General features: G+C 41.8%; 1 long non-coding RNA gene across 3 annotated transcripts in view; it reads left to right on the top strand.

Annotated features, from left to right (window-relative positions):
- The first annotated feature begins 300 nt into the window (after nucleotides 1-300).
- The window catches only part of LOC134735465 (uncharacterized), a 173,499-nt gene continuing 164,596 nt past the window's right edge, over nucleotides 301-9,203 (top strand). For all 3 annotated transcript variants that reach the window (XR_010118602.1, XR_010118601.1, XR_010118603.1), the window contains exon 1: nucleotides 301-2,034. This is a non-coding gene — a long non-coding RNA (uncharacterized lncRNA). The remainder of the gene's footprint in view (nucleotides 2,035-9,203) is intronic.

Genomic DNA, 9,203 nt, shown 5'->3' with positions numbered 1-9,203 from the left:
CCCTTAGCAGCAAGTCCCGCTTTTCTGGGAGAAAGGCAAGTACCCCAACCCCTTCTCTCCGTGTCTCTACCCCTTGTCCACCTTTCTGGGGGGCAAGAAACCCCCAACTCCTTCTCCTTCACCCTTAGCGGCTGAAAGGGTGACTCTGTAGGCTCAGACTCAGACCACGCCACACCAGTTGCAGTCAAGAGATCTTTATCGGAGGAGTCCGAGGGAGAGCCGAAGCGGAAGAAGAAAAAAAGCGAGGGCTCTGCAGCCTCCGTCTTTTATGCCTAGGGACGTTACGTGGGGGTCGCTGGTTGGCTGAGGGGCTGGGTCTAGGCTGAGGCGGGAAGGCGTGACCTCTGATTGGCTCCTTTTGGTGGGCCTGTGTTGGGGAGGAAGAAGAACCCGGAACCAGCGCCATTAGGGTGCTCCTGTTACCTAACAGCGGCAAGTCCCGCTTTTCTAGAAGAGGGGCAAGTAACCCAACCTCGTATCTCTGCACCCCGATCCCTTATTTCTGCCCTCTGACCTCTTATATCTCTGTGCCCCAATCCCATATTTCCACGCCCCAACCTCTTATATCTCTGTGGCCTGATCCCTTGTTTCTGTGCCCCAACCTCGTATCTCTGTGCCCTGACCCCTTTCCCGCTTTTCTGGAGGGTAAGAACCCCTGAACTGCTTCCCTCTGTGTCTCTACTCTCCCTTTTCTTTAAACTTGGCTCCTTCACTATAGGCAAACTTCCACCCTCCATTCCTCCTTCTTCTCCCTTAGCCTGTGTTAAGAACATAAAACCTCTTCAACTCTCCCCTGACCTAAAACCTAAATGCCTTATTTTCTTCTGCAATGCTGCTTGACCCCAATGTAAACTCGACAGTAGTTCCAAATAGCCAGAAAACAGCACTTTCAATTTTTCCATCCTGCAAGATCTAAATAATTCTTGTTGTAAAATAGGCAAACGGTCTGAGGTGCCTGACGTCCGGGCATTCTTTTACACATCATTCGCTTCCTAGTCTCTGTGCCCAATGCAACTCGTCCCAAATCCTCCTTCTTTCCCTCCCACCTCTCCCCTCAGTCCCAACCCCAAGCATCACTGAGTCTTTCTAATCCTCCTTTTCTACAGACCCATCTAACCTCTCCTATCCTCCCCAGGCTGCTCCTCCCCAGGCTGCTCCTCGCCAGGCCGAGCTAGGTCCCAATTCTTCCTCAGCCTCCACTCCTCCACCCTATAATCTTTTATCACCTCCCCTCCTCACACCGGGTCCGGTTTACAGTTTCATTCTGTGAGTAGCCCTCCCCCACCTGCCCAGCAATTTCCTCTCAAAAAGGTGGCTGAAGCTAAAGGCATAGTCAAGGTTAATGCTCCTTTTTCTTTATCAGACCTCTCCCAAGTCAGTGAGCATTTAGGCTCTTTCATCAAATATGAAAAACCCAGCCCAGTTCATGGCTCGTTCGGCAGCAACCCTGAGATGCTTTACAGCCCTAGATCCTAAAAGGTCAAAAGGCCGTCTTATTCTCAATATACTTTTTATTACCCAATCTGCTCCTGACATTAAATAAAACTCCAAAAATTAAATTCCAGCCCTCCAACCCCACAACAGGACTTAATTAACCTCGCCTTCAAGGTGTACAATAATAGAGACAGCCAAGTAGCAATGTATTTCTGAGTTGCAATTACTCGCCTCCACTGTGAGACAAACCCCAGCCACATCTCCAGCACACAAGAACTCCAAACACCTGAACCGCAGCTGCCAGAGATTCCTCCAGAACTTCCTACCCCAGGAGCTTGCTACAAGTGCTAGAAATCTGGCCACCAGGCCAAAGAATGCCCACAGCCCCAGATTCCTCCTAAGCCGCGTCCCATCTGTGTAAGACTCCACTGAAAATTGGACTGTTCAGCTCACCTGGCAGCCACTCCTAGAGCCCCTAAAGCTCTAGCCCAAGGCTGTCTGACTGACTCCTTCCCACATCTGCTTGGCTTAGCAACTGAAGATTGACACTTCCAGATCGCCTCGGAAGCCCCCTGGACTATCACGGACGCCGAGCTTCAGGTAACTCTCACAGTAGAAGGTAAGTGCATCCCCTGTTTAATCCATACAGGGGCTGCCCACTCCACATTGCCTTCTTTTCAAAGGCCTGTTTCCCTAGCCCCGATAACTGTTGTAAGTATTGACGGCCAAGCTTCAAAACCCCGAAAACTCCCCCACTCTGGTGCCAACTTGGACAACACTCTTTTATGCACTGTTTTTTAGTTATCCCCACCTGCCCAGGTCCCTTATTAGGCTGAGATATTTTAACCAAATTATCTGCTTCCCTGACTATTCCTGGACTACAGCCGCATCTCATTGCCACCCTTCTCCCCAACCCAAGGCCTCTGTCGCGTCTTCCTTTCGTATCCCCCCACATTAACCCACAAGTATGGGACATCTCTACTCCTTCCCTGGCAAGCGATCACATGCCCGTTACCATCCCATTAAAACCTAATCACCCTTACCCCACTCAATGCCAGTATCCCATCCCACAGCACGCTTTGAAAGGATTAAAGCCTGTTATCACTCACCTGTTACAGCATGGCCTTTTAAAGCCTATAAACTCTCCTTACCATTCCCCCATTTTACCTGTCCTAAAACCAGACAAGGCTTACAAGTTAGTTCAGAATCTGCATCTTATCAACCAAATTGTTTTGCCTATCCACCCCATGGTGCCAAACCCATATACTCTCCTATCCTCAATACCTCCCTCTACAACCCATTATTCTGTTCTGGATCTCAAACATGCTTTCTTTACTATTCCTTTGCACCCTTCATCCCAACCTCTCTTTGCTTTCACTTAGACTGACCCTGACACCCATTAGGCTCAGCAAATTACCTGGGCTGTACTGCCACAGGCTTCACAGACAGCCTCCATTACATCAGTCAAGCCCAAATTTCATCCTCATCTGTTACCCATCTCGGCGTAATTCTCATAAAAACACACGTGCCCTCCCTGCTGATCGTGTCTGATTAATCTCCCAAACCTCAATCCCTTACAAAACAACAACTCCTTTCCTTCCTAGGCATGGCTAGTGCAGTCATTTCTTCCCTTCTGTCAGACATAATTCCTCAGTTTAGCCTTCCCACCTCTATACAGTCTGATAACACACCAGCCTTTATTAGTCAGATCAGCCAAGCAGTTTTTCAGGCTCTTAGTATTCAGTGAAATCTTGATATCCCTTACGGTCCTCCATCTTCGAGAAAAGTAGAAGGGACTAAAGGTCTATTAAAAACACACCTCACCAAGCTCAGCCACCAACTTAAAAAGGACTGGACAATACTTTTACCACTTTCCCTTCTCAGAAGTCAGACCTGTCCTCAGAATGCTACAAGGTACAGCCCACTTAAGCTCCTGTATAGACGCTCCTTTTTATTAGGCCCCAGTCTCATTCCAGACACCAGACCAACTTAGACTGTGCCCCCAAAAAACTTGTCATCCTTAATATCTTCTGTCCAGTCATACTCCTATTCACCGTTCTCAACTACTCATACATGCCCTGCTCTTGTTTACACTGCCACTTTACACTGTTTCTCCAAGCCATCACAGCTGATATCTCTTGGTGCTATCCCCAAACTGCCATTCTTAATTCCCTCTTAGAGTGGATAGATGACCTTTGCTGGCAAGGCACCCTCCAATACTTCCACCCTGATGAAGTTCTATTCTTTACTTTAATACCCACTCGTATTCTCATTCCCATTCTTATGCCACCCTCTACCTCTCCCCAGCTATCTCCGCCACACTACCAACCTTACCCATTCTCTCCTAGCCGCTTCTAATCCCTGCTTGGCAAACAACTGCTGGCTTTGCATTTCCCTTTTTTCCAGTGCCTACACAGCTCTCCCCACCTTACATGCAGACTGGGCAACATCTCCTGTCTCCCTACACCTCCGAACTTCCTTTAACAGCCCTCACCTTTACCCTCCTGAGGAACTCATTTACTTTCTAGACAGGACCAGCAAGACTTCCCCAGACATTTTACATCAGCAAGCTTCCGCCCTCCTCCGCACTTACTTAAAAAACCTTTCTCCTTATATTAACTCTACTCCCCCCATATTTGGACCTCTCACAACACAAACTACGATTCCTGTGGCTGCTCCTTTATGTATCTCTCAGCAAAGACCCACTGGAATTCCCCTAGGTAATCTTTCACCTTCTCGATGTTCCTTTACTCTTGGTCTCTGAAGCCCAACTACACACATCACTGAAATAATTGGAGCCTTCCAGCTGCGTATTACAGACAAGCCCGCTATCAATACTGACAAACTCAAAAACGTTAGCAGTAATTATTGCTTAGGAAGACACTTACCCTGTATTTCACTCCATCCTTGGCTACCTTCCCCTTGCTCGTCAGACTCTCCTCCCAGGCCCTCTTCTTGTTTACTTATACCCAGCCCCGAAAATAACAGTGAAAGCTTGCTCGTAGATACTCAACGTTTTCTCATACACCACGAAAATCGAACCTCCCCCTCTACGCAGTTACCCCATCAGCCCTCATTACAACCTCTGACACCTGCCGCCCTAGCTGGATCCCTAGGAGTCTGGGTACAAGACACCACTTTCAGCACTCCTTCTCACCTTTTTACTTTACATCTCCAGTTTTGCCTCGCACAAGGTCTCTTCTTCCTCTGTGGATCCTCTACCTACATGTGTCCACCTGCTAATTGGACAGGCACATGCACACTAGTTTCACGGACGCGCATGAAAAAGTGAAGTGCAGGAAAGGCAATAATCTGAAGAATTTATGCATTAGTTCCATTTGTGCCATGTGTATATTTCCAAGGAAAGTAATTTCTATCAAAGTACCCACAGTATTGTTTTAGCTTTTTCATTTGCTTTTCTCTGTTTAGATGACCTGTTCATAAAATGTCCTGTGGGCTATGTCGACAAAAGGAGTCAAACTCTTTGAAATATTTGAAGAGATTTATTCTGAGTCAAATATGAGTGACCACGGTCTGTGACACAGCCCTCAGGAGCTCCAGAGAACGTGTGCCCAGGGCTGTCAGGGTGCAGCTTGGTTTTATACATTTTTAGGGAGGCATGAGACATCAATCAAATACATTTGAGAAATACATTGGTTTGGTCCGGAAAGGCAGGACAATTTAAAAAGTCGGGAGGGGGCTTCCAGGCTATTGGTAAATGTAAACATTTTCTGGTTGACAATTGGTTGAGTTTTTCTAAAGACCTGAGATCAACAGAAAGGAAATGTTCAGGTTAAGATAAAAGACTGTGGAGACCAAGGTTATTTTGAAGTCTCACAGTGGCTGCCCTTAAACAGGAGAGATGACAGTTGTTTCCTATTCAGATCTTTAAAAGGTGCTGGACTCTCAGTTAATCCCTTCAGGATTGGGAGGGCCTGGAAGAAAAAGATCTAGCTATGTTAATAGAGATTTTTTGCAGATGCAAATTTTCTCCCACAAAGGATGGCTTTGCAGGGCCATTTCAAAATAAGGCAAAGAAACATGTTTTAGGGTAAAACATTTTGATTTTCTTCTTAGTCATGTAATGTTATGCCAGAGTCAAATTGGAAAGTCACAATGGGGCAAGAAAATAGGGTCTGAGGCAGGGAACATAAGGCCAATTCACACTCCAGCTACAACAGGAAATATCCTCTCCACAGGGCACACCTCATAAATGTCACTTTACTTCATCCTCTCCATTTACATAAGGTGTACCCAAAGTAACCAATGGAATCCTCTAGGGTGTAAACTCCCCAGAGTTCTGTAACGGGGCCTTTGAGCCCCTGTGCTCAGGCCTGCAACCACACTGGGGTGTACTTTCATTTTCAATAAGACCCTTTATTCCATCCTTGCTTTGTGCGTTTTGTCCAGTTCTTTGTTCAAGACGCCATAAACCTGGACACCCTCCACGTTTAACAACAATATATAGAGTTCAATAAAACCCATCTGATGAGAATTTGTGGTTTGTAGGGCATAACTCCCCAGACCCCTTGGCTCGGAATTTGGACAAGATGAGAAAAAATCAGAGCTTAGTCCTCAACTACAAGGCACCAAAAACACATACTAAAAACCGAATAATCAATAAAATTTAAATTTTCTGTTTCTTTTTTTCTTAGTGTTTACAAATTTCTCACATTAAATTGAAATATGACTTTTGATTAGTTAAATGAATATGAGTTAGTTTTTTTCATAACAAACCTTTTATGCTATGTTCTACCAAAACCAAGTTCATAATAGATGCCTGTTTTTTTATTTAAATCCCTGAACACCAGTGATGGAAACATAAATTTCTAAACTGAAAAAAATATGTATGTGCTGATACTGTTGGCTACATGTTCTATCCTATCATCGTAATAGAATCTGCAATACCTGTAATTTCCCCTAAAATAGAGTTTGTCAGTTGAAAGAGAAATATTTTCTTTCCTTTTGTACTTTGTGATTCCAATACTTTATTAATCTGTTTAAATAGACATTCTAGGTTTCTTTAGCTTCTCTACTTGGTGGCATTGCCACCACTGAGTTTTTATTATGTAAATTATTGCAATCTGGTTAGCTCCTTCCGTCCTTTTCTTAACAAAAGGGGTCTGCAAGTGCTAATCAAAATGTTGCAATTTACATATTAATGAAGTTTTTATAATGACATTTCCTTCATACACAGGGTGAGCAAAAGGGAGACTTTTTATCCTTTTTTGAGAAAGCAACCACAAAATTTTGACCTTATGAGGTATCTTTGAAACTTTCCAAAGCTGATTGGAATAGCGTTGTTGTATTTTAATCAGATACAGAAAGACTTTACAAAGTATGAGCTGCACACATGCTGTCGTAATGCTTATAAGCACTAATTTTTTTGTATACATTCATGTACTTGTAATTGCAGAAAATGCGAAGGATACATTTGGCGGTGAGGATGCTGTGCACAATCAAGTCCTAATCATTTTCAGGAAAGGATAAACATTCCACTAAAAATGAGGAAAGACAAGAAATGTTCAAAAGCATGTCAAAAGTGTCCAGCTGTTTTCATAGAATATAGGTGATTTCCTGGTGCTAGCAAAATCCAGAAGAAATGTTATAATAACTAGAAATGTCTATAATTGTGAAGAAGCCCAAGTATGAAGATTCACAAAAATAGAATAAGTGGATGAAATTAGTTAAAACAACCTTCTTAGTAATGAGGTACTCTGATTATAAAAGTACTTTGACTCTTTAGAATGTGTCACTGAACACCAAGCTGAAAAAACAAATTAACAGTCTGTCACTAGAACGTGATCTCCCACAGACAATATGCTCATAAATGAAAAGACAGAGAGTCCAATATTCATTATTATTCAGTCAAGGACATTATTAGGAAATTCAGGCAAGGAACAACTTGTGTCATATTTTCTTTAATTATCAAATGAGCGTACATAGGCACAACATTTGTAATGAGAATTATTTTTCAATCAATAACATTCTTAAAGACTATTTATATATATAAATATATATATTTAGTCTAGTTATATATATATATGATAAAAGAGAAAAAAGATAAAAGTGGCCCAAATATTTTTGTCTGATTTCCTAATTGTACTATACAAAGTATTTTATATGAAAAATTTATTGTCACTAACAAGCCTGAAAAATTGCACTGCTTTTCCAAATTAAACTCCATCCCCCCTAGAAAATTGGTGTGAAAATTAGTAATTTGTTATTTCTAAGAGTAACAATGTAATATTTGATTTGTTTCCTCTAAAATAATTTTGTTATAAGAGACAACTTAGTGTCTAAGATCAGCAAAATTTTTAGAATGTTAAACACTCTTAATAAATATTAAAAATTAGCTAATGTATTATAAAATAGTTCCTAAATCTGAAAAATAAATATATATATGTAGGTCAACTTACCTTGGATTAAATATTAGCTAAATTTTTTTTAGAAAATGGCAGTTGATGAGAACAGACAATTTATGTTTTAGATTCATGGAAAGACACCCCAACGAGTGAAATAATAAGACAGGTCTTACTTCTTTTCACAACAGGACAAGGACACCCATTCAATTGGATTAGATGACATCATGCCAAGAGCCATTAATCCAATCATTGACTTGTGCCTGCAAGTGCTGCCATTTAGACACATGGAACCACTTCCAGTCACATCTGGCCACTTGGGCATGTGAGTTGGCACAAGCATGCTATGGAAAGAATAAATGCCCCTGCCCAAACTACCCCAAATCGTTTAATATTTTGAGGTCATTTCTTTTTACAAGGAAGAATCCTTAAAACTATAAAACTCTCAGCTGGGCATTTATGATCCACAGAAAGTTTGTTTTTCTTTCTCTTCTTCACTTGAGTGGTTTGGTTTCTGAATAGCTTCAAGCTGGCTCAAGGCTATTGAACTGTTAATTGCTCCTGTTCAGGCATTGATTTTGGGTTTTGCCAATTCTTTGAAATTGTACTTAATTTCAAAGGACTTCCATCACTTGCTAGAAGACCAGTTAGTGTAGAAGTGGACAAATGACTTTCCTCTGGGGAAACTGACCTTTTCCAACCACAGGTGTACATAGGCATCTCAATGACAGAGAGTAATGGTTCTAATCTTTTGCTGATTTTCCCACTGGTCTCACAACTGTTTCAGTCTCCAAAGGGGAAAAAAATATTTTGCTTAATTTTGTTTGCTATTGTGTATCCCCAACCCCATTTATAATTACTAATGCTAAACATGACTGAATTTATACACTTGAACTGTTTTAAACACATTAAACTATAAAATCTGAAGAACCGAATGATATACAATTGTTAGTTATCTTTTTTTATAGTACATGGTCATCCAAAATTAAAACCACACATGCAGACTTATACACATACACATGCAACACACACACACACACACACACTCACACTCTCTTCAGTAACTCAACTAAAGCAATACAGATGCTTTAGAGATTCAATTATTTTCTAATTCTTTCTTTGCAATCATCAAATTCTGAACCACTCTTTGCTGACTTGGCTCTTTTATGAAACCTCACTGTGCCTTGTCTGTTTACCTCAACTTTATGCTGTGATTGTTTCTGGTACTATTTGATTAGAATACATAACAGCTGGAACTTGTCAACGTAATACATTTTTCCTCAAGAGGTGTATTTGGGGTTATTTGACTTTAACTTAATCAAAACAGCATCAACATGGTTTCACCCTCCTTTTCTCATCTCAAAATGAAAGTGTAGGAGACCAGAGAGTAAAACAGTGTTTTACTAA

The sequence above is a fragment of the Symphalangus syndactylus genome, chromosome 21 (genome assembly GCF_028878055.3).
Source record: "Symphalangus syndactylus isolate Jambi chromosome 21, NHGRI_mSymSyn1-v2.1_pri, whole genome shotgun sequence".
In the NCBI taxonomy this organism is placed as follows: domain Eukaryota; kingdom Metazoa; phylum Chordata; class Mammalia; order Primates; family Hylobatidae; genus Symphalangus; species Symphalangus syndactylus.
This window is presented reverse-complemented; position numbering and strand designations above follow the sequence as displayed.